The sequence below is a fragment of the Dendrobates tinctorius genome, unplaced genomic scaffold (assembly GCF_039654945.1).
Source record: "Dendrobates tinctorius isolate UK_male_01 unplaced genomic scaffold, ASM3965494v1 ptg000058l, whole genome shotgun sequence".
Classification (NCBI taxonomy): domain Eukaryota; kingdom Metazoa; phylum Chordata; class Amphibia; order Anura; family Dendrobatidae; genus Dendrobates; species Dendrobates tinctorius.
The window spans coordinates 21,156,201-21,179,649 of record NW_027361726.1 but is presented as its reverse complement, the minus strand read 5'-3'; the positions used below and the strand labels follow the sequence as shown (position 1 = coordinate 21,179,649).

General features: G+C 45.7%; 1 protein-coding gene and 2 long non-coding RNA genes across 4 annotated transcripts in view; 1 reads left to right on the top strand and 2 right to left on the bottom strand.

The window, feature by feature from the left end:
• BTBD7 (BTB domain containing 7) overlaps positions 1-4,634 on the bottom strand; it is a 50,643-nt gene extending 46,009 nt beyond the window's left edge. Inside the window, exon 1 of one of the 2 annotated variants that reach the window (XM_073578109.1) lies at positions 4,438-4,634. The gene's annotated coding sequence lies outside the window, so the exon portion shown is untranslated. The remainder of the gene's footprint in view (positions 1-4,437) is intronic. The other variant, XM_073578107.1, reaches the window with a different exon arrangement.
• Positions 4,635-7,520: 2,886 nt separating this feature from the next.
• Positions 7,521-15,496, top strand: LOC141092233 (uncharacterized). Its single transcript, XR_012232720.1, has 2 exons — positions 7,521-8,299; positions 15,212-15,496. It is a non-coding gene; the product is annotated as an uncharacterized lncRNA (long non-coding RNA).
• Positions 15,280-22,108, bottom strand: LOC141092234 (uncharacterized). Its single transcript, XR_012232721.1, has 3 exons — positions 22,059-22,108; positions 20,672-20,773; positions 15,280-15,406 (listed from the first exon to the last, which is right to left on the bottom strand). It is a non-coding gene; the product is annotated as an uncharacterized lncRNA (long non-coding RNA).
• Positions 22,109-23,449: the final 1,341 nt, after the last annotated feature.

The window sequence follows — 23,449 nt, the reverse complement described above, 5'->3', positions numbered from 1 at the left end:
ATCCTGAGCAAATACTGAGCCAATCCTGACAGTGGAAACATACCCTAAAGCCCCCGTTGCACACTGCGATATCGCTAGCAATATCGCTGTAAAGTCACCGATTTTGTGACGTTGCAGCGATATTGCTAGCGATATCGCTGCATGTGATACTTACCTCCGACCGGCTTCCCCGCAGCTCATCGTTGGTAGCGCGAGAAGGTCCTGGATCATTTCTCGTCGGCCACTTCCTGTGTCGCCGACGAGCGAGGCATGGACGCGGGCGGGAGAACGTCAGGATCGCCGCGTCTGACAGGTAAGTAGCGACCCCCGACCCCAGCGATGTCGCTGGTGAGATCTGCCTGTGTGGCAGCTTATTAGTGACCACTTAGCGATGCACCAGCGATCCATATCGTTGTCGGGATCGCTGGTGCATCGCTATGTGTAACGGTACCCTAAGGGTATTCCTTCAGTATTCAGCTGCAGCGTCCAATCCGCAGCGTCCAGATGTTACATCATAGTGGATGGGATTTTATGAAATCCCATCTCCACTATGCGTGCAAACACGCAGGTGGCAGACCTGCGTAACCGGACATGCGGCGCGTTTTTATAGACCGCAGCATGTCTATCTTGCAGAGACGCTCTGTCTCCGCAAGATAAATAACAGTCTATGAATAGGATGTGTTAATTCCGCATGTGTTCAATGAGCACATGCAGAATCACTGCACGTACAACAGGGGGCAGAGCTTTGGGTGAAGCCGGGTTTCCGCTGCGTCCATAGCGCTGCATATCCGGACCGTGGACACATACCCTTATATAGGATGTAACTCAGGATCAGTAATGTAATGTATGTACACAGTGACTGCACCAGCAGAATAGTGAGTCCAGCTCTGGAGTATAATACAGGATGTAAATCAGGATCAGTACAGGATCAGTAATGTATATACACAGTGACTGCACCAGCAGAAGAGTGAGTGCAGCTCTGGAGTATAATACAGGATATAACTCAGGATCAGAAATATATGTGACTGATGATAAACATCTGCTTCTTTAATTTACAAAAATAGGATATCATATGTTGAGGTGAAGGTCCATGGTAATTGACAGTACCCAGCGTCCTCCAGATTTGGCGCTGGCACCTCACTGACATAGATGATGTACACTGATTATTACAAATGCAAATCTATAAGAAAAGCATTACCCATAAACAATACGGCACAGTCATGTCTCGGTAAATGAAGCAATAATTCTGGATCATTTGTTTCCGATCAGTGAGGAAGTAACAATGGAAAAAGACCGACAGTGACATCTGTTGCACTCCACATTTATGGAGAGATTACACCTTATCCTAAAGGTACTGTCACACTAAGCGATATCGCTAGCAATATCGCTATAACTTGTGACGTTATAGCAATATTGCTAGCGATATCGCTGTGTCTGATACTTACCTCCGACCGCTCCCCCGCTGGTTATCGCTGATCGCGCGAGAACATCCTGGACCGTTTCTCGTCGTCAGCTTCCTGCTGTGACGTTGAGCGACGCATGGAGCCGGGCGGGAGGACGCAGGATCGCCGCGTCTGACAGGTAAGTAGCGACCACCGTCCCCAGCGATGTCGCTGGTGAGATCTGCCTGTGTGGCAGCTCACTAGCGACCACTTAGCGATGTACCAGCGATCCTGACCACGTCATATCGCTGGTCGGGATCGCTGGTACATCGCTAAGTATGACAGTACCTTAACACTATGAGCGGAGCCAGTATTGGGGGCAGTAAACATCAGACAGGGACCTTTTCCCAGTTTCACATAGATGGAAATTTGTAGCAAAATGACCAGAAAAGAGTGAATACAACCACTACACTTCATCGATGCAACAAATTGTGCAGAGAATGAATGACCTGTGGTGCAGATATTTTATCTTCTACACTGTCAATTCTACAGGGGTTGGACAAAATAATGGAAAGACCTAACGTTTTGGCATCATAATCTACGAACATGTTATAAACATGCAAACCGTGACATATGGTAATGTTTTGTAGTTGATTATTTGTGTTATGTGATATGTGTATGTAAATTAACTGTTTGTTTTGCAGAATTGTAAGAACATTGATGAGAACCTGATACCAATGGCAGACCTCTCGGATTTTCAAAGAGGCCAAATTGTTGGTGCTCGTATGGCAGGCGCTAGTGTAACAGAAAGTGCCCGAATGCTTGGCGTGTCAAGAGGTACTGTCTCCAAAGTAATGACAGCGTTTGAAAGAGAAGGAAAAACGTCCGTAGGTCCGGCCAAAAGTCGAAGTTGACCGAGAACGTCGGACTCTAAAGCGAATTGTGAGAGAGAAACGCAAGACCACGGCTCCGAAAATCACTGCTGAGCTCAATGAACACCTACAGAACCTAGTTTCCACGAAAACTGTTCGTCGGGAGCTGCACAAATCAGGATTCCACGGAAGAGCTGCAATTAGAAAACCGCTGCTCTCAATGACAAATGTTTCCAAGCGTTTAGAGTGGTGTAGAAACCTCCAGAATTGGTCCCTCGAGCAGTGGAAACATGTGATATTCTCAGACGAATCATCGTTTAACCTATTTCCGACCTCCGGCCGTGTGTACGTTTGGAGACAGCCGAAAGAAGCATTCCATCCAGACTGCCTTCTCCCAACCGTAAAACATGGCAGAGGTTCTGTGATGATCTGGGGTGCTATTTCATGTTGATCCACCGGGCCAATGATATCCCTTCATGGAAGAATTAACAGCCGAGATTATTTAGGCATTTTGGGTGACCAATTGAATCCTATGGTTCAAGCACTGTTCCCGGAGGGGAACGCCATCTTTCAGGGAGATAATGCACCAATTCATACAGCTAGAATCATTAAAGCATGGCACGAGGAACATTGTAATGAAGTTGAGCATCTCATCTGGCCCCCACAATCCCCAGACCTCAACATTATTGAGCATTAATGGTTGATTTTAGAGATTCGTTAGACGTCGATTTCCGCCGCCATCGTCGCTCAAAGAACTGGAGGGTGTTTTAACTGAAGAATGGGCTACAGTTCCTTTGGAAACAATTCACATCTTGTATGAATCTATACCTCGGAGAATGGAGGCTGTAATCGCCGCAAAAGGTGGACCTACACCATATTAAACTAACTTTTGTTGATGCTTCCATTATTTTGTCCAACCCCTATATGTGCCAAATACATTGCAGATTTTAACCTTTGCTGTGACAAAGGGTGAAATCTACAGAGAATCTGCACACAATCTGCAGAAAAACAAGTAATGCAGAAAATTCTGCACTAAATGCGCGACATGTGAACCTTCCTGTTATGAGCAGGAAGGAATCTGCAGCAAAATCTGCAAGTAACATAAGAAGACTTGGCTGCAAACCTGCAATAGATTTTGTTGCAATTACGCCCCATGTGGATACAGCACAATTCCTTTAAATGGAAGATTATTACTACTTCGCTTCCAGCACGGATCCCCAAACCTATGCAGGAGCATGAGCACATGTTGAGCATTTCCATCAGAAGCATACAGTATACACGGGGGGGGGGGGGGGGGCGGGCGGGGCGGCACACGATATCCACGCGCAGGGGGGGGGCCGGCGGCACACGATATCCACGCGCAGGGGGGGGCCGGCGGCACACGATATCCACGCGCAGGGGGGGGCCGGCGGCACACGATATCCACGCGCAGGGGGGGGGCCGGCGGCACACGATATCCACGCGCAGGGGGGGGGCCGGCGGCACACGATATCCACGCGCAGGGGGGGGCCGGCGGCACACGATATCCACGCGCAGGGGGGGGCCGGCGGCACACGATATCCACGCGCAGGGGGGGGCCGGCGGCACACGATATCCACGCGCAGGGGGGGGCCGGCGGCACACGATATCCACGCGCAGGGGGGGGCCGGCGGCACACGATATCCACGCGCAGGGGGGGGCCGGCGGCACACGATATCCACGCGCAGGGGGGGGCCGGCGGCACACGATATCCACGCGCAGGGGGGGGCCGGCGGCACACGATATCCACGCGCAGGGGGGGGGGCGGCGGCACACGATATCCACGCGCAGGGGGGGGCCGGCGGCACACGATATCCACGCGCAGGGGGGGGGCCGGCGGCACACGATATCCACGCGCAGGGGGGGGCCGGCGGCACACGATATACACGTGTGGGGTGGGAGGGAGGACGGTACACACGTGTGTGTGTGTGTGTGTGTGTGTGTGTGTGTGTGTGTGTGTGTGTGTGTGTGTGTGTGTGGTTCAGTGTACAGTAACAGTGGGAACAATATACATGGGTGGGGGAGCAGTATATACACACAGAGGGTGTAGTCTACAGTACACACAGCAGTGTTCCGGGTCTCTTCGCCTCAGGACCGCAGTCGGTGACAGATCCCCTCACACAGGCCTCCCTCATTCCTTCACCTGTTCCTCCAGCCCCAGCCTGGCCTCCGCCTTAGACACTCACCTCCTGCTGGCTCAGCAGCTCCCGACTTCTCCCGTTGGTCTCCTAAGCTCTGTCAGAGCCATTATCCCAGTGATAGCGGCCCGGAACTCCCACTCCGCCTCAGAGCCCCGCCGCCGCCATCTTGTCTCTTCCCCCTCCCTCTACAACGTCACCAGCCAAGGAAACACGTGACACAGCGTGACGTCACCTGTGCGTCTCCGGACAGATCTATGGAACGCAGAGTATCAATCTAGCCCTATCCTGTGTGATACTGTCTGATGAGCTGTGTATCTAATCCTATCCTGTGTGATACTGTCTGATGAGCTGTGTATCTAATCCTATCCTGTGTGATACTGTCTGATGAGCTGTGTATCTAATCCTATCCTGTGTGATACTGTCTGATGAGCTGTGTATCTAATCTTATCCTGTGTGATACTGACTGCTGAGCTGTGTATCTAATCCTATCCTGTGTGATACTGACTGCTGAGCTGTGTATCTAATCCTATCCTGTGTGATACTGTGTGCTGAGCCGTGTATCTAATCCTATCCTGTGTGATACTGATTGCTGAGCCGTGTATCTAATCCTATCCTGTGTGATACTGTGTGCTGAGCCGTGTATCTAATCCTCTCCTGTGTGATACTGTCTGCTGAGCCGTGTATCTAATCCTCTTGTGTGATACTTTCTGCTGAGCTGTGTATCTAATCCTATCTTGTGTGATACAGTCTGCTGAGCCGTGTATCTAATCCTATCCTGTGTGATGTCTGTTGAGCCGTGTATCTAATCCTATCCTGTGTGATACTGTCTGCTGAGCCGTGTATCTAATCCTCTCTTGTGTGATACTTTCTGCTGAGCTGTGTATCTAATCCTATCCTGTGTGATGTCTGTTGAGCCGTGTATCTAATCCTCTCCTGTGTGATACTGTGTGCTGAGCCGTGTATCTAATCCTATCCCGTGTGATACTGTCTGCTGAGCAGTGTATCTAATCCTATCCTGTATGATAATGTCTGCTGAACCTTGTATCTAATCCTCTCCTGTGTGATATTGTCCACTGAGCCGTGTATCTAATTCTATCCTGTGTGATACTGACTGCTGAGCCGTGTATCTAATCCTCTCCTGTGTGATACTGTCTGCTGAGCTGTGTATCTAATCCTATCCTGTGTGATACTGACTGCTGAGCAGTGTATCTATTCCTATCCTGTGTGATACTGTCTTCTGAGCCGTGTATCTAATCCACTCCTGTGTGATACTGTCTGCTGAGCCGTGTATCTAATCCTATCCAGTGTGATACTGTCTGCTGAGCTGTGTATCTAATCCTATCCTGTGTGATACTGACTGCTGAGCCGTGTATCTAATCCTCTCCTGTGTGATATTGTCCACTGACGCCGTGTATCTAATCCTATCCTGTGTGATACTGACTGCTGAGCAGTGTATCTAATCCTATCCTGTGTGATACTGTGTGCTGAGCCGTGTATCTAATCCTCTCTTGTGTGATACAGTCTGCTGAGCCGTGTATCTAATCCTATCCTGTGTGATACTGACTGCTGAGCCGTGTATCTAATCCTATCCTGTGTGATACTGTGTGCTGAGCCGTGTATCTAATCCTCTCTTGTGTGATATTGTCTGCTGAGCCGTGTATCTAATCCTATCCTGTGTGATACTGTCTGCTGAGCCATGTATCTAATTTTATCCTGTGTGATACTGTCTGCTGAGCCGTGTATCTAATCCTATCCTGTGTGATACAGACTGCTGAGCTGTGTATCTAATCCTATCCTGTGTGATACTGACTGCTGAGCCGTGTATCTAATCCTATCCTGTGTGATACTGTCTGCTGAGCCATGTATCTAATCCTATCCTGTGTGATACTGTCTGCTGAGCCGTGTATCTAATCCTCTCTTGTGTGATACTTTCTGCTGAGCTCTGTATCTAATCCTATCCTGTGTGATACTGACTGCTGAGCCGTGTAGCTAATCCTCTCCTGTGTGATACTGTCTGCTGAGCCGTGTATCTAATCCTATCTTGTGTGATACTGTCTGCTGAGCCGTGTATCTAATCCTACTCTGTGTTATATACTGTCTACTGAGCTGTATAGCTAATAATCTCCTATGTGATACTGTCTGCTAAGCCGTGTATCTAATCCTTTGATGCTGTGGTTTAGTTATTGTCCACCAGGTGTCGCTCCCTTAATATTCCTCTATGAATTCACTTTGTTCAATTGTGGGATTATCACTCCCATCATAACCTTTTGAGCTATGGGAGTTTGATCGGACACCAGGCAATGGATAAATCTGCTCAGGGTCTTTACAGTGCAAGACAGTTTGCTGTGTCTGTTGTTCTCTGTTATCAGCCATTTCAGGAGAAAAGCAGTGTTCCTATTACAGATCAATTATTCCCCCCATAATCAGTGCTTTATGTCTCATATCTGTGGGGCTGAGACATTACATCATATGTGACAGGATCATACCCTGTCAGTGCCGGCTATAGGGTACGTGGCCCTTTAAGACATTGTGTGGGACGGCATGTAGCAGAGTTGGAGCAGCGCATCGCTCAGTCTGTTCTCTTGCCCATTGTGGTTACATGAAGGGACCAGAAATGTGCAGAATGTTCCCCATCTCGGCTCCATCTGGTAACGCGTCCGAGGTCATGGAAAGCGATCGCTGCCAAACAGCTGCTTCCATTTCTTGTAAATAATCATATTTAGAGTCGGCTGCACAGATCGTTTGTATGCAATGTGTCGTCTAATGGGGGTCCGCTGCTAGGTGCTATTAAGTCCTAGCTGCCCCCAGGACCTCGTTCTGTGCCCCTCTAGCCTGCCGTAGATTGGGCGACTTCCTATGGGGCAGCACATGCCCAGTCCAGTATATAGGGGCAGCATATGTCCAGTCTGGTACATAGAGGCAGTACATACCCAGTATATAGTATACACAGCATAAGTGATAAGAGTCTGACTTATTGAGTCCCCACCAATCCCAAGAACGGGGGTCCCAAAGTCCCTTCTTTTGGGAGGCTGGAGAAGCAACTACTGGAGCAGGGGGTCTCACGACTTTGGGACCTCCGTCCTCACGATCACTGGGGTTTCTAGACGTTGGACCCCACATTAATCCCCTGTCCTGTGATGCATAAAACTTTGGAGAAAAATGAACACAAAAAACCATGTAAATACATCGCTAACCATCAGCATCAAATATCAGAGCCCCCTGATAAGTTTTGCGCTCTAGAGTAAAATTCATGCCTCCTAATACTTGCAGGGCTTAGTACGTCATCCCCGAATATACGAAAACTGCCGCTGGGTCAGGTGCTGGCCATTGTCAGCAAGCAGCGGTGTTGGAAACCGCGCAGTGTCACACATCTCTTCTTTCAGACGCGGAGAATCTCTGGGATCATTACTGTGAATCCGTCGTCCTGATGAACATTCGCTGTTTTCCTCATTGATAACTGCACAATTATTACTTGGTAACGCTTAATACCACAAGGTTTGGCAAAGTCAGTTTGAGAAGTTACATGGAGATTTACATAGGACTGCAGCGGCCGTTTAATTAATATCCACGTTGGGGGCAGCTGCTGCCCCCCGGCACAGAGGGCTTTTATCTCCTCTCCAGCATCGCACAATGACATAATGAATGAGATTATTATTAGTGTCAATCACCGGATGATCAAAGTCTCCGGTCAGTGGGGTCTGGCGAGGAGGGGCCGAGCTTCTGCTCCTTCCTTCTATTTCCCACATCTCTAGGAAGTCACATCACACAGGGACCCGCCACCAGTGACAGCACCATGTCCACCGGGGTCTACAGGGCCATCCTGAGGGGGCCATGGTGGTCGTCCATCTCTCCAAAGACTCCTGGCAGGTACCACACCAAGCCCCCCAAGAAGGAGGTCGGACTATTTGTGAGTATCTCTCCATATTCTTTATAGGTGTAGCAGAGCTGAAATTGCTGCTTGACATTACTGCTTGACACATCCATAAGTTTCTTCAGGCTTGCTTGCAGTCCTCTGTAAAAGCACAGGTGACACTTTGAGATATGAGACTGACAAACTCGGCCCTGCTACATAAAGTTATATACCCACACACATGCGATATACACTGGCCCTGCTACATGTAGTTATATACCCACACACCTGTGATATACACCGGCTCTGCTACATATAGTTATATACCCACACACCTGTGATATATACCGGCCCTGGCTCTACTACATATAGTTATATACCCACACACCTGTGATATACACCGGCCCTGCTACATATCGTTATATTCCCACACACGTGATATACAACGGCTCTACTACATATAGTTATCTACCCGCACACCTGTGATATACACCGGCCCTGCTACATATAGATATTGTGGTGTAGTGACCACTATGTCCGCTAGGGGGCGCTGTGTGGGTGTCCCAGGACGGGTCTACAGGCATATCCATTGTGGTAATGGGTATAGGATGCTGAATGACCATTATGTATCCCAAGACCATAGGTGGCCTTGTGATGGAAGCTTGAATATGTGTATTGATCAGCAGAGGTACTGCTGACGTTTCCGTTACAATGTGTCAGGGAAGCCTGTGTGTGGCTGTGTGTGTAATAGAACCTTTAGTGAGGTCATAGCCATGTGATCACCTGTGGGTGTGGTTATGGACCATATAAGGTACCTGAGGTCCGGTCACATGTGGAAGGTCCCGGCCGGCCTCTGTGGAGGAAGGTGTGCTACCTTCCTGAAGACCATGTGCTGAGGCTGCTGACCCGGTGAGGCCTGTGTATATTGGCTGTATGTGAGGAGGGATAAGCCTCCTGTGTTTGCTGAGGCTCCAGGACTGAGCCTGAAGTAATGGACATTTTTATGTTCTTTTTTGCCTAAGCTAGAGGCTATTTTTGTGATATGCTGATTTATGGTTTATGACACAAATAAACCGCATGAATTTTAAAGGAACCTGCCTCTTGACTGTCTCCCGCTGCACCTGAGCGAGTCGAATCCCTACAATATATACCCACATACCTGTGATATACTGTACACCGGCCCCGGCTCTACTACATATAGTTATATACCCGCACACCTGTGATATACACCAGCTCTGCTACAAATATTTGTATTCCCACACTCCTGTGATATACACCGGCTCTGCTACATACAGTTCTGGCAAAAATTAAGAGACCACTGCACAGTTTTTTAAAAATCAGCTTCTCTACATGTCTGACAGCCATTCCATTCCAGTGTCAGTTGAATTCCAACCAGAGTACACCTCATGCTACTTTCGGTGATCACCTGAACCAAGTCTTATTTTGTTCACAATCCTCTTGCAATAGGACAAGCTGGATGGCAAAACATGTGCTAGTAATATCCCAAAAGTAATAGGAATGAAAAAATAACTTTTAACCATGCCACAGGAGCTGAAAAAAAAAGTCTTGAGTGAGGAAAAGAAGGGCTCAATTCTGGCTTTACTAGCAGAGGGATACAGTGAGCGTCATGTTGCCTCCATCCTTAAAATTTCTAAGGCTGGTTTCACATTTGCGCTTTTGTGCGCAGCGCATCGTGCGCACCTATGTTTAACATGACGTGCGCATGGTCTTGCGCACACGTGCGTTTTTGTGCGCATGCGTTTTTTTGTCTTTCGCGCCAGGCGCAACATGTTGCATTTTTTGGTGCGCCCTGTCTCGGCAAAAAAACGCTTGCGCACGGAATGCGCAAAAACAACACATTGAAGTCTATGGGAAAGCATGCGTGCGCATGGTCTTGCGCACGGTTGCGTTTTTTTGCGCATGCGTTTTTGAGTGAAACAAGTCTAGAATGTTCTCTAGACAATGGAAAAAATGTCACACCTAAAAACGCATGTGCATAAAAAACGCAAACGCATGCAAAAACGCATGTAAAACGCAAGCAACGCTGCGTTTTTTTGACGCATCAGCGTGCGCATGACGTTAAAAAAACACGCATTTGTTTTGCGTTTTCTTTGCGTTTTTTATGCGCCCAATGCGCTGCGCAAAAAAACCGCTAATGTGAAACTAGCCAAAGACGGCAGTCCATTACAACAAGGTCAAGCAGTAGACATTGGGGACAACAATGCTACAGAACGGAAGATAGCAAAAACAATTCTCCATTGACTGGGATGACTGTCATCTTATTCGAATGTCACTCAGCAACTGCAGGATGACATCAAGTGACCTACAAAAGGAATGGCAAATGGCAGCTGGGGTGAAGTGCACGGCAAGAACAGTTCGTAACCGGCTCATGTAAAGCTAGAAAAAAGCCTTTCATCAATGAGAAGCAAAGGAGAGCCAGGCTGAAGTTTGCCAGAGACCATAAGGATTGGACCATAGAGGACTGAAGTAAGGTAATCTTCTCTGATGAATATAATTTTCAGCTTTACCCAACACCTGGTTGTATAACGGTTAGACAGAGACCTGGAGAGGTGTACAAACCACAGTGTCTTGCATCCACTGTGAAATTTGATGGAGGATCAGTGACAATCTGGGGATGCTTCAGCAAGGCTGGAATTGAGCAGGTTAATCTTTGCGAAGGACGTATGAATCAAGCCGCATACAAGGTTATCCTGGAAAACAGTTGATTCCTTCTGCTCAGGCAATGTTCCCCAGCTCTGAGGACTGGTTTTTCCAGCAGGTCAATGCGCCATGCCACACAGCTAGGTCAGTCAATGTGTGGATGAAGGACCACAACATCAAATCCCCGTCATGGCCAGCCCAATCTCCAGACCTGAACCCCATTGAAAACCTCTGGAATGTAATCAAGAGGAAGATGGATAGTCACAAGCCATCAAACAAAGAACTGCTGTATGAAAGACTGGTGGAAAGCATGCCAAGACGCATGAAAGCTGTGATTAAATATCATGGTTATTCCACAAAATATTGATTTATGAACTCTTCCTGAGTTAAAACATTAGTATTGTTGTTTCTAATTGATTATGAACTTGTTTTCTTAGCATTATTTGAGGTCTGCCAGCACTGCATTTTTTGTTATTTTAACCATTTCTCATTTTCAGAAAACAAATACAAAATTTAGTGCTTGGAAATTCAAAGACATGTTGTCAGCAGTTTATAGAATAAAAGAGCAATTTACATTTTACTCAAAAATATACCTATAAAGAGGAAAATCAAACTGAAGATTTTGCAGTGGTCTCGTAATTTTTGCCAGAGCTGTATAGTTATATTCCCACACACCTATGAATATACACAGGCCCTGCTACATATAGCTACAGTGGGGCAAAAAAATATTTAGTCAGTCAGCAATAGTGCAAGTTCCACCACTTAAAAAGATGAGAGGCGTCTGTAATTTACATCATAGGTAGACCTCAACTATGGGAGACAAACTGAGAAAAAAAAATCCACAAAATCACATTGTCTGTTTTTTTTTCATTTTATTTGCATATTATGGTGGAAAATAAGTATTTGGTCAGAAACAAGCAATCAAGATTTCTGGCTCTCACAGACCTGTAACTTCTTCTTTAAGAGTCTCCTCTTTCCTCCACTCATTACCTGCAGTAATGGCACCTGTTTAAACTTGTTATCAGTATAAAAAGACACCTGTGCACACCCTCAAACAGTCTGACTCCAAACTCCACTATGGTGAAGACCAAAGAGCTGTCAAAGGACACCAGAAACAAAATTGTAGCCCTGCACCAGGCTGGGAAGACTGAATCTGCAATAGCCAACCAGCTTGGAGTGAAGAAATCAACTGTGGGAGCAATAATTAGAATATGGAAGACATACAAGACCACTGATAATCTCCCTCGATCTGATGCTCCACGCAAAATCCCACCCCGTGGGGTCAGAATGATCACAAGAACGGTGAGCAAAAATCCCAGAACCACGCGGGGGGACCTAGTGAATGAACTGCAGAGAGCTGGGACCAATGTAACAAGGCCTACCATAAGTAACACACTACGCCACCATGGACTCAGATCCTGCAGTGCCAGACGTGTCCCACTGCTTAAGCCTGTACATGTCCGGGCCCGTCTGAAGTTTGCTAGAGAGCATTTGGATGATCCAGAGGAGTTTTGGGAGAATGTCTTATGGTCTGAGGAAACCAAACTGGAACTGTTTGGTAGAAACACAACTTGTCGTGTTTGGAGGAAAAAGAATACTGAGTTGCATCCATCAAACACCATACCTACTGTAAAGCATGGTGGTGGAAACATCATGCTTTGGGGCTGTTTCTCTGCAAAGGGGCCAGGACGACTGATCCGGGTACATGAAAGAATGAATGGGGCCATGTATCGTGAGATTTTGAGTGCAAACCTCCTTCCATCAGCAAGGGCATTGAAGATGAAACGTGGCTGGGTCTTTCAACATGACAATGATCCAAAGCACACCGCCAGGGCAACGAAGGAGTGGCTTCGTAAGAAGCATTTCAAGGTCCTGGAGTGGCCTAGCCAGTCTCCAGATCTCAACCCTATAGAAAACCTTTGGAGGGAGTTGAAAGTCCATGTTGCCAAGCGAAAAGCCAAAAACATCACTGCTCTAGAGGAGATCTGCATGGAGGAATGGGCCAACATACCAACAACAGTGTGTGGCAACCTTGTGAAGACTTACAGAAAACGTTTGACCTCTGTCATTGCCAACAAAGGATATATCACAAAGTATTGAGATGAAATTTTGTTTCTGACCAAATACTTATTTTCCACCATAATATGCAAATAAAATGAAAAAAAAACAGACAATGTGATTTTGTGGATTTTTTTTTCTCAGTTTGTCTCCCATAGTTGAGGTCTACCTATGATGTAAATTACAGACGCCTCTCATCTTTTTAAGTGGTGGAACTTGCACTATTGCTGACTGACTAAATACTTTTTTGCCCCACTGTATATACCTGCACTCCTGTGATATACACAGTCTTTGTTATGCAAGACATTTGCGTTTCTTTTTTCTAGTGGAAATTCCCGTATTTTAGGATTTCTCTGGTGGGGGTGATGTAATCTGTGATTTTTCTGTAAAATGTGGCTGAAATTGTCATCTTGTCGCAGGATGCAAATGATATTTCTAGAGACTCCCCCAGAAATTCACTATGTCTTCAATGGTCATTGATCAATGGTTTTAAACTATCCAGATTAGCTCACAGCGGAGGCATCGAAGAATAAAAATCCCTCCAAAGTGTCAACCACTAGGTGTCGCTCTTCTGTGTAGTTTAGAGTGATGTTGCTGCAGCTGAGACACAAAGATGGATTACAGGATACGGGGCTTTGTCACTATTAGGCGGGGCTTTGGAGTATAAGGCGTGGTGGCAGGCCTTTTCACCTGGGGTAAGGAGAAGAGGCTGGACCTTTTGTCTGCGTAAGGAGTAGGGGCCTGACTTTTTGTTTTCTGTATAAGGAGAAAGGATAGGAGTTTTTTCCTGTGTAAGGAATTGCGGCTGGAATTTTTCCTGTGTATAAGGAGTGGGGCGTAATTTTTTCCTCTGTTCTAGGATTAGGGGCCAGACTTTCTCTGTATAAAGAGTACGGGTGGGACTTTGATTCTGTATAAGGAGAAGGGGCTGGACTTCATAGTAATAATGAGTAGGGGGCAGGACTTTGCCTCTTTATAAAGGAGTTGGGGCAGGACTTCCTCTGTATAAGGAGATGGGGCGAAACTTCCTCTTTATAAGAAGATTGGGCAGGACTTCCTCTGTATAAGGAGATGGGGCGAAACTTCCTCTTTATAAGAAGATGGGGCAGGACTTCCTCTGTATAAGGAGATGGGGCAGGACTTCCTCTGTATAAGGAGATGGGGCGAAACTTCCTCTTTATAAGAAGATGGGGCAGGACTTCCTCTGTATACGGAGATGGGGCAGGACTTCCTCTGTATAAGGAGATGGGGCGAAACTTCCTCTTTATAAGATGGGGCAGGACTTCCTCTGTATAAGGAGATGGGGCAGGACTTCCTCTGTATACGGAGATGGGGCAGGACTTCCTCTGTATAAGGAGATGGGGCGAAACTTCTTTATAAGGAGATGGGGCAGGACTTCCTCTGTATAAGGAGATGGGGCGAAACTTCCTCTTTATAAGAAGATGGGGCAGGACTTCCTCTGTATAAGGAGATGGGGCAGGACTTCCTCTGTATAAGGAGATGGGGCGAAACTTCCTCTTTATAAGGAGATGGGGCAGGACTTCCTCTGTATAAGGAGATGGGGCAGGACTTCCTCTGTATAAGGAGATGGGGCAGGACTTCCTCTTTATAAGGAGATTGGGGCGGGACTTCCTCTGTATAAGGAGTAAAGTGCGGGACTTTGTTTCTCTAGTGTACAGGAAGTAGGGGAGGGGTTTGTCCTGCAGAAAGTTATGGCCAGGCTTTCTCTATAGGAAATGGGCAGGTGTTGATCTTCCTGCCCTTGATCTCCTGTCTGTCATACTGCATACAGAAAAGGCAAAAAGAGGCAGCTTTCAGTTAGTAGCAGGCAAGCCACTGGACAGTGGCAGGAGCAATGCATGCTAGAAAGGGAATTCAGTTTCAGCACCTATTGTGCTGGTAGAATGCTGACGAAAATAAATCTGTCCATGGCTGCTGTCTTCATGTCTATGAGGCTAGTGGAGATTGTGATGCGCTGTACTCCACAATCTCTGACCGTCCATAGACACATGAAAGGCTCTTACACTTTTTCTTAGACTTTATGCAATAACTCTTTAGTGATGGGAAACATTCTGCTTTCTGTCAGTGAATATTAAAAAAAAAAAAAAGTTAAAATTAGCCGGTGAGGTTACTATGGCTGCTAACGTGTGAGTGACTCCCAGCACCGCTCGCTCCGGCCTGTCCGCAGACCCAGTGATCGCTCGCACGCTCATTACTACGTATGAAAAACATCTGCTCTTGTTCTTGCAGGAAACCATTGTGGGGTTTTCAGTTTTGTCCCTCGGCCTCTTGTCCCCGGCAGCGTGGATTCTGTGCCACCTCCCAGAGCAGCCGAAACACTAGAGGGAGAACAGCCACGGTCACCAGTGACACAGCACGATGACATCATACAAGACGGAAGGTGAAGGATCACCGCGGATCTAATGTGGAGGATCCAGGAGATCACTGCGGGAAGAGATCTAATGTCAGAGAACTGTATAGGCCATATTCACTATAGTGTATGTACCGCAGCCCCAATTATATGTATCTCATCCACACTCGTCTCATCTCTGTCTCTAAGGGATTATTACGGTTATCGTTTTCTTAAGTGGTATCACACAGGATAGGATTAAATACACGGCTCAGCAGTCAGTATCACACAGGATAGGATTAGATACACGGCTCAGCAGACAGTATCACACAGTATAGGATTAGATGCACGGCTCAGCAGTCGGTATCACACAGGATAGGATTAGATACACGGCTCAGCAGTCAGTATCACACAGGATAGCATTAGATACACGGCTCAGCAGACAGTATCACACAGGATAGGATTAGATACACGGCTCAGCAGACAGTATCACACAGGATAGGATTAGATACACGGCTCAGCAGACAGTATCACACATGATACTATTAGATACACGGCTCAGCAGACAGTATCACACAGGATAGGATTAGATACACGGCTCAGCAGACAGTATCACACAGGAGAGGATTAGATACACGGCTCAGCAGTCAGTATCACACAGGATAGGATTAGACACACAGCTCAGCAGACAATATCACACATGATACTATTATATACACGGCTCAGCAGACAGTATCACACAGGAGATGATTAGATACACAGCTCAGCAGTCAGTATCACTCAGGATAGGATTAGATACACAGCTCAGCAGTCAGTATCACACATGATACGATTAGATACACGGCTCAGCAGACAGTATCACACATAATACTATTAGATACACGGCTCAGCAGACAGTATCACACAGGATAGGATTAGATACATGGCTCAGCAGACAGTATCACACAGGATAGGATTAGATACACAGCTCATCAGTCAGTATCACACATGATACTATTAGATACACGGCTCAGCAATCAGTATCACACAGGATAGGATTAGATACACAGCTCAGCAGACATTACACAGGATAGGATTAGATAAACAGCTCAGCAGACAGTATCACACAGGATAGGATTAGATACACGGCTCAGCAGACAGTATCACACAGGATAGGATTAGATACTTAGCTCAGCAGACAGTATCACACAGGATAGGATTAGATGCACAGCTCAGCAGACAGTATCACACAGGAGAGGATTAGATACACAGCTCAGCAGACAGTATCACACAGGATAGGATTAGATACACGGCTCAGCAGTCAGTATCACACAGGATAGGATTAGATACACGGCTCAGCAGACAGTATCACACAGTATAGGATTAGATGCACGGCTCAGCAGTCGGTATCACACAGGATAGGATTAGATACACGGCTCAGCAGTCAGTATCACACAGGATAGCATTAGATACACGGCTCAGCAGACAGTATCACACAGGATAGGATTAGATACACGGCTCAGCAGACAGTATCACACAGGATAGGATTAGATACACGGCTCAGCAGACAGTATCACACATGATACTATTAGATACACGGCTCAGCAGACAGTATCACACAGGATAGGATTAGATACACGGCTCAGCAGACAGTATCACACAGGAGAGGATTAGATACACGGCTCAGCAGTCAGTATCACACAGGAGAGGATTAGACACACAGCTCAGCAGACAATATCACACATGATACTATTATATACACGGCTCAGCAGACAGTATCACACAGGAGATGATTAGATACACAGCTCAGCAGTCAGTATCACTCAGGATAGGATTAGATACACAGCTCAGCAGTCAGTATCACACATGATACGATTAGATACACGGCTCAGCAGACAGTATCACACATAATACTATTAGATACACGGCTCAGCAGACAGTATCACACAGGATAGGATTAGATACATGGCTCAGCAGACAGTATCACACAGGATAGGATTAGATACATGGCTCAGCAGACAGTATCACACAGGATAGGATTAGATACACAGCTCATCAGTCAGTATCACACATGATACTATTAGATACACGGCTCAGCAATCAGTATCACACAGGATAGGATTAGATACACAGCTCAGCAGACATTACACAGGATAGGATTAGATAAACAGCTCAGCAGACAGTATCACACAGGATAGGATTAGATACACGGCTCAGCAGACAGTATCACACAGGATAGGATTAGATACTTAGCTCAGCAGACAGTATCACACAGGATAGGATTAGATGCACAGCTCAGCAGACAGTATCACACAGGAGAGGATTAGATACACAGCTCAGCAGACAGTATCACACAGGATAGGATTAGATACACGGCTCAGCAGACAGTATCACAGGATAGGATTAGATACACGGCTCAGCAGTCAGTATCACACAGGATAAGATTAGATACACAACTCAGCAGACAGTATCACACAGGATAGGATTAGATACACGGCTCAGCAGTCAGTATCACACAGGATAAGATTAGATACACAACTCAGCAGACAGTATCACACAGCAGGATAGGATTAGAAACACGGCTCAGCAGTCAGTATCACACAGGATAAGATTAGATACACGACTCAGCAGACAGTATCACACAGGATAGGATTAGATACACGGCTCAGCAGACAGTATCACACAGGATAGGATTGGATACTTAGCTCAGCAGACAGTATCACACAGGAGAGGATTAGATACACGGCTCAGCAGACAGTATCACACAGGATAGGATTAGATACACGGCTCAGCAGACAGTATCACACAGGATAGGATTAGATACTTAGCTCAGCAGACAGTATCACACAGGAGAGGATTAGATACACGGCTCAGCAGACAGTATCACACAGGATAGGATTAGATACTTAGCTCAGCAGACAGTGTCACACGGGATAGGATTAGATACACGGCTCAGCAGACTATCACATAGGATAGGATTAGATACATAGCTCAGCAGACAGTATCACACAGGATAGGATTAGATACATGGCTCAGCAGACAGTATCACACAGGATAGGATTAGATGCACAGCTCAGCAGACAGTATCACACAGGATAGGATTAGATACATAGCTCAGCAGACAGTATCACACAGGATAGGATTAGATACATAGCTCAGCAGACAGTATCACACAGGATAGGATTAGATACATAGCTCAGCAGACAGTATCACACAGGAGAGGATTAGGTACTGTGATGTATGTTGGTATTATTCTGCTATGTGTCTCTGTGAGTTACTGATTGAGATTCACTAGTCAATAAAAAAGACAGATTTATATAAAAACCAGTGGCGCTGCGTAGGGGTATAACAGCTGCAAATTAACAGACAATACCACCTTTTTGTCTGAATAATAAAACAATTAAAAATGTAAAAGTATTTGCGCTAGTGATACCCACAAGAATAATGTTTCTCACTCATAAAAACCGGCTAGTGGTCATTTGCCAAATGTGAATAGTGTCTCTCCCTAAGGATTGTAGAGTGATTGACAGACAACTAAATAAAATAATGTTACTGACCTCCCTTATTATCTGAGAGGGTATAATAAAAAAAATGCGCTAGTGATGCAAATAAACAAATAGAATAAATAAAATAACTAACTACAAGGAAGTGAGTAACTGTCTATAAGATATAACCGCTCCCTCTCCTATAGGTATGTAAAATTAGGCACACATGAATATACTTCTCACAAAAAAGCAGAGAGAGTGATACTAACCGTCCAAGTAACTGTTCATACTATGCGCGGTATCATCGGCCTTGGATTCCGCACATGTAGACTTTTCTCCTGATTCACTTTCATATAGTCCAATGCTGGTGTGTTTCTCAATGCTGAAAGTAGCGTGGATGAAAAAAAGTCACGGGCAAAATTGGGTTGTCCAAGTGATGGCGGGCGATGCTCCGGCCGGTAGCAATCGCCCTGTTCACCCGCCCGTTATTGGAGGGGCAAGCAGTGGGAGACACGGTTGGAGCCGGCAAGGAACCAGGACCTTGCGTGACGTCACAGTCACGTGTTGAGACACGTGATCGGCTTGGAAAAAACTGACAGGACTGTGAACAGGGCGATTGCTACCGGCCGGAGCATCGCCCGCCATCACTTGGACAACATCAGAGGTGATCAACCTGGATTCTCCTGGAATTTACCCAATTTTGCCCGTGACTTTTTTTCATCCACACTACTTTCGGCATTGAGAAACACACCAGCATTGGACTATATGAAAGTGAATCAGGAGAAAAGTCTACATGTGCGGAATCCAAGACCGATGATACCGCGCATAGTATGAACAGTTACTTGGACGGTTAGTATCACTCTCTCTGCTTTTTAGTGAGAAGTATATTCATGTGTGCCTAAGGGAGCGGTTATATCTTATAGACAGTTACTCACTTCCTTGTAGTTAGTTATTTTATTTATTCTATTTGTTTATTTGCATCACTAGCGCATTTTTTTTTATTATACCCTCTCAGATAATAAGGGAGGTCAGTAACATTATTTTATTTAGTTGTCTGTCAATCACTCTACAATCCTTAGGGAGAGACACTATTCACATTTGGCAAATGACCACTAGCCGGTTTTTATGAGTGAGAAACATTATTCTTGTGGGTATCACTAGCGCAAATACTTTTACATTTTTATTTATAGACAGATAATAAGTGCATTGGCAGTCCGCGGATCCCCGCGACCCGTTGGTTCTCAGACCATCAGGCTGGTGATCCGCCAATAGACATCCTCCCAGAACTCTCTGCTGATTATTGCTGGCAGCAGCTCCGCTCCCACTGTATTTACTAGCGAATACAATAAACATGGAGCCTTTGATGGTCGGTGCCAAGAAAAGAATCAGAATAGGAGGTGCTGCGGAGGAAAGGAAAGTACCAGGAGAAACGGCGCGCAACCGAGGAAAGTATCAGAAGAGGAGAGGTGCTGTGCAGCGGAGGAAAGTGGCAGAAAAAAAAAAATCTAGAAGGGTTAAAAAGGTATGGAGGTGAAAAGGGAGACAGAAGATCCTGGGACAGGAAATAGAGGAGTCTTTTGGAGGAGACAAGTGGGCAGGGGGTGAGTTACAGCGAATATTTGTTAGAAGCATTTATTTAGAAAAGAAAAGCTATAAAAACCTCAAGGAAAAGCCCAGCACAATCTGCTACGTGTGACCTTGGTCTAAGCATAATTTCCGAGCCCTGTATAAGCAGATCTTGGCGGTTTCTTCTCTACACAGTGAATTAGATGAATTGAGTTGGGCAGGTGTGATGAAGCTGCGGCACATCACATGTATTACCCCCCCACCACCTTCTGCATGTTGTCATGGTGGTAAATCCAATGTTACACCGTGTGATCTAATTATATAATTTACCAGGCAAATGTTCTGCAGGCGACATCCTCATTATCTCTCATAAATTACACGTCCTTCTCGATCGCACACGCAGTCTTCACAGACTGATTCGTTTTCATTTTGCTTCATGTCAGAGAAAAATTAAAATACAAAAAGACATTTGAGACTGGACATATCACCCTCACATTAAACATGGGATTAATTATAACTGGTGAATTGAGAAAGAGCTGACGCTACAACTTCCATTGAAGCAGGGACCCACTGCAGTGAATAGGTAATTACAACGGGAGAGCTGCTCTGAGAACCAGCCACCAAGATGCGGATTTGTTTACTCAGAGGCTGTTCGCAGACCTTTTGGAACCAGTGGTCAGCAATAAATATTGGGGTTTGCATTGATTCAATATTTATGGGAGATATATTTTTGGCATCATAGTAAAGGAACGGACATGAAGCATTCACTCACATCACCGAAAGGCTATTCTAACCCCTCCAACTTAATATAGACCTGATGGATGATGCTATATATGCCATGTTTCATCGCATTAGGAAACCTGACAACAATATCTACCACCTGGGACCTCCAAGAGCGAAGATATCCTAAAGGTCAAGGATCTCATAAAATTCGAAGAGACAGCGCATCCCACAATCATCCCACATATGAGCTCACCAAGGGGAGGTATGAGGACGTAACCTTGATCTAATATAAAGCAGAATTTAGTTTTTAATATTTTGTCAGTCCTGATGTTGCAGCTTTCTGTTGTGACGCTAGTCACAACCCACGGCTAGGCCGTGAATCAGCAGTGTCAGACGTTCCGGGGTCAATACCAAAAGATCACGTAGTAAACCAAGGGAAAATACAAAGTGGTAGGTCAGGTCACATGCCAGGTTCAGAATACCAGAGAAATAGCAGATGGGCAATAACAAACGGGTAGTCTGAACATGGTCCAAAGGTCAGCAATGGAATATCAGATGCAAAGGGGCAATAGCAAACTGGTAGTCTGAACACGGTCCAAAGGTCAGCAGCAGAATATCAGATGCAAAGGGGCAATAGCAAACACGGTCCAAAGGTCAGCAACGGAATATCAGATGCAAAGGGGCAATAGCAAACAGGTAGTCTGAACACGGTCCAAAGGTCAGCAACGGAATATTAGATGCAAAGGGGCAATAGCAAACGGGTAGTCTGAACGCGGTCCAAAGGTCAGCAGCAGAATATCAGATGCAAAGGGGCAATAGCAAACACGGTCCAAAGGTCAGCAACAGAATATCAGATGCAAAGGGGCAATAGCAAACGGGTAGTCTGAACACGGTCCAAAGGTCAGCAGAAGAATATCAGATGCAAAGAGGCAATGACAAACGGGTAGTTTAAACACGGTCCAAAGGTCAGCAGCAGAAGCCGATTCGAACTTACAGCACAGGGTACAGGCGAGCACCAGAGCGCACAGGCTTAGAACAAGCTTTGACTGGCAGTGATCTGGGTCAGACAGCTCACCTAAATAACAGATCAATTACCAAGAACATGGAGCACCTGTGGAAATCTCTGCACCTTCCAGTCAGATAGGTCAACCGAGCTGTCAATCAAACCACCAACAGCCCAGCACGCCCCAGCGCAGGATACGATGACAGAGCTGTCCATCACAGAATCCCAGACATCGTGACAGCTGTGGGTTCTGTCTGTTTTCCTTGTAGTACCTTTCTCCGCTAAGCTCTGAGACATTTCCGTGACATCATGTTTAGTACTTTATCTTTTGCTATCCTTTTTATTTTATGTAATTATATACACCATATTGTTTTTTCCCCATTTTGTAACATCTTTGTATATTTTGTATAAACACTGCCTACCTTTTGGGGTTAAATATATAAAATGTAATAGCTCTGTTCCTCTTGTTCTATACACCGCACCCCTGAAGCCATATGCTACCTGAATAGGCCTGTATAAACAATTTTTGGCGGCAGTGAGTAGTTCTTTTTGTTACTGTGGAGTTAGCAGTGACCGTATCGGGGTATATATATATTCCATGAGGTGGAATCAGAGGTGTATATACCATATGCTCACTGTATGGCATGATTTCCCTGACGATTGGAGGCAGCGGAGTTTCAACTCATTTCCTGACAAACTGGTGGCAGCAGTGGGATCTACATGATCTCTCCAGTGTTATCTTGTTATCTTTGACACTTCGTTTTAGTGTTTGTTTTACAATCTATATTCGGAAAACATGAACATAAAGAAAACCATTAGATTTAAGTATTGCTAGTCCTGTCTGATTCCAGGAAAGCTGAGTTCTCATTGTTCCCATACATCTAAAATACGAAGTGAAGCAAAAAGGTATTGTGGTTTTATGTATACAGTACTAATACAAACCTATGTGACTCCCTGACTCCATACAAACCGCATCTGTCGCTGCAAACTGCTTTTCTCACAGTGGATTGCCTAGGCTGAATACAATTGTAACAAATCCTCAGCTGTGAGTACAATTACGTAAAGGTGGGCTTTCAGCATCTGGATGTAAACAGCTTAAAATGGTAATAAGTAAAATTATTAGAAAGTTGCAGAATTGTTATATGATTTCTGTTTTCCCTGCACAATCTGCTTTTTTTTCCATTTTGCACAGATGCAGTCTGTTATTTACCCTCCTAATGTGTGCAATATACGATAGTTTTGTGGTCTGCCCTCCCTGAAGACGTGGATGCTTTGCCCTTCCCGTGTGAGATCTAAAGCCTTGGTGATCTTCCTACCAGCGGCATAATTTAAAGCTTCCAGACCTTAAGGCAAAACATCCAACAGGGTCCCCAACTATTACA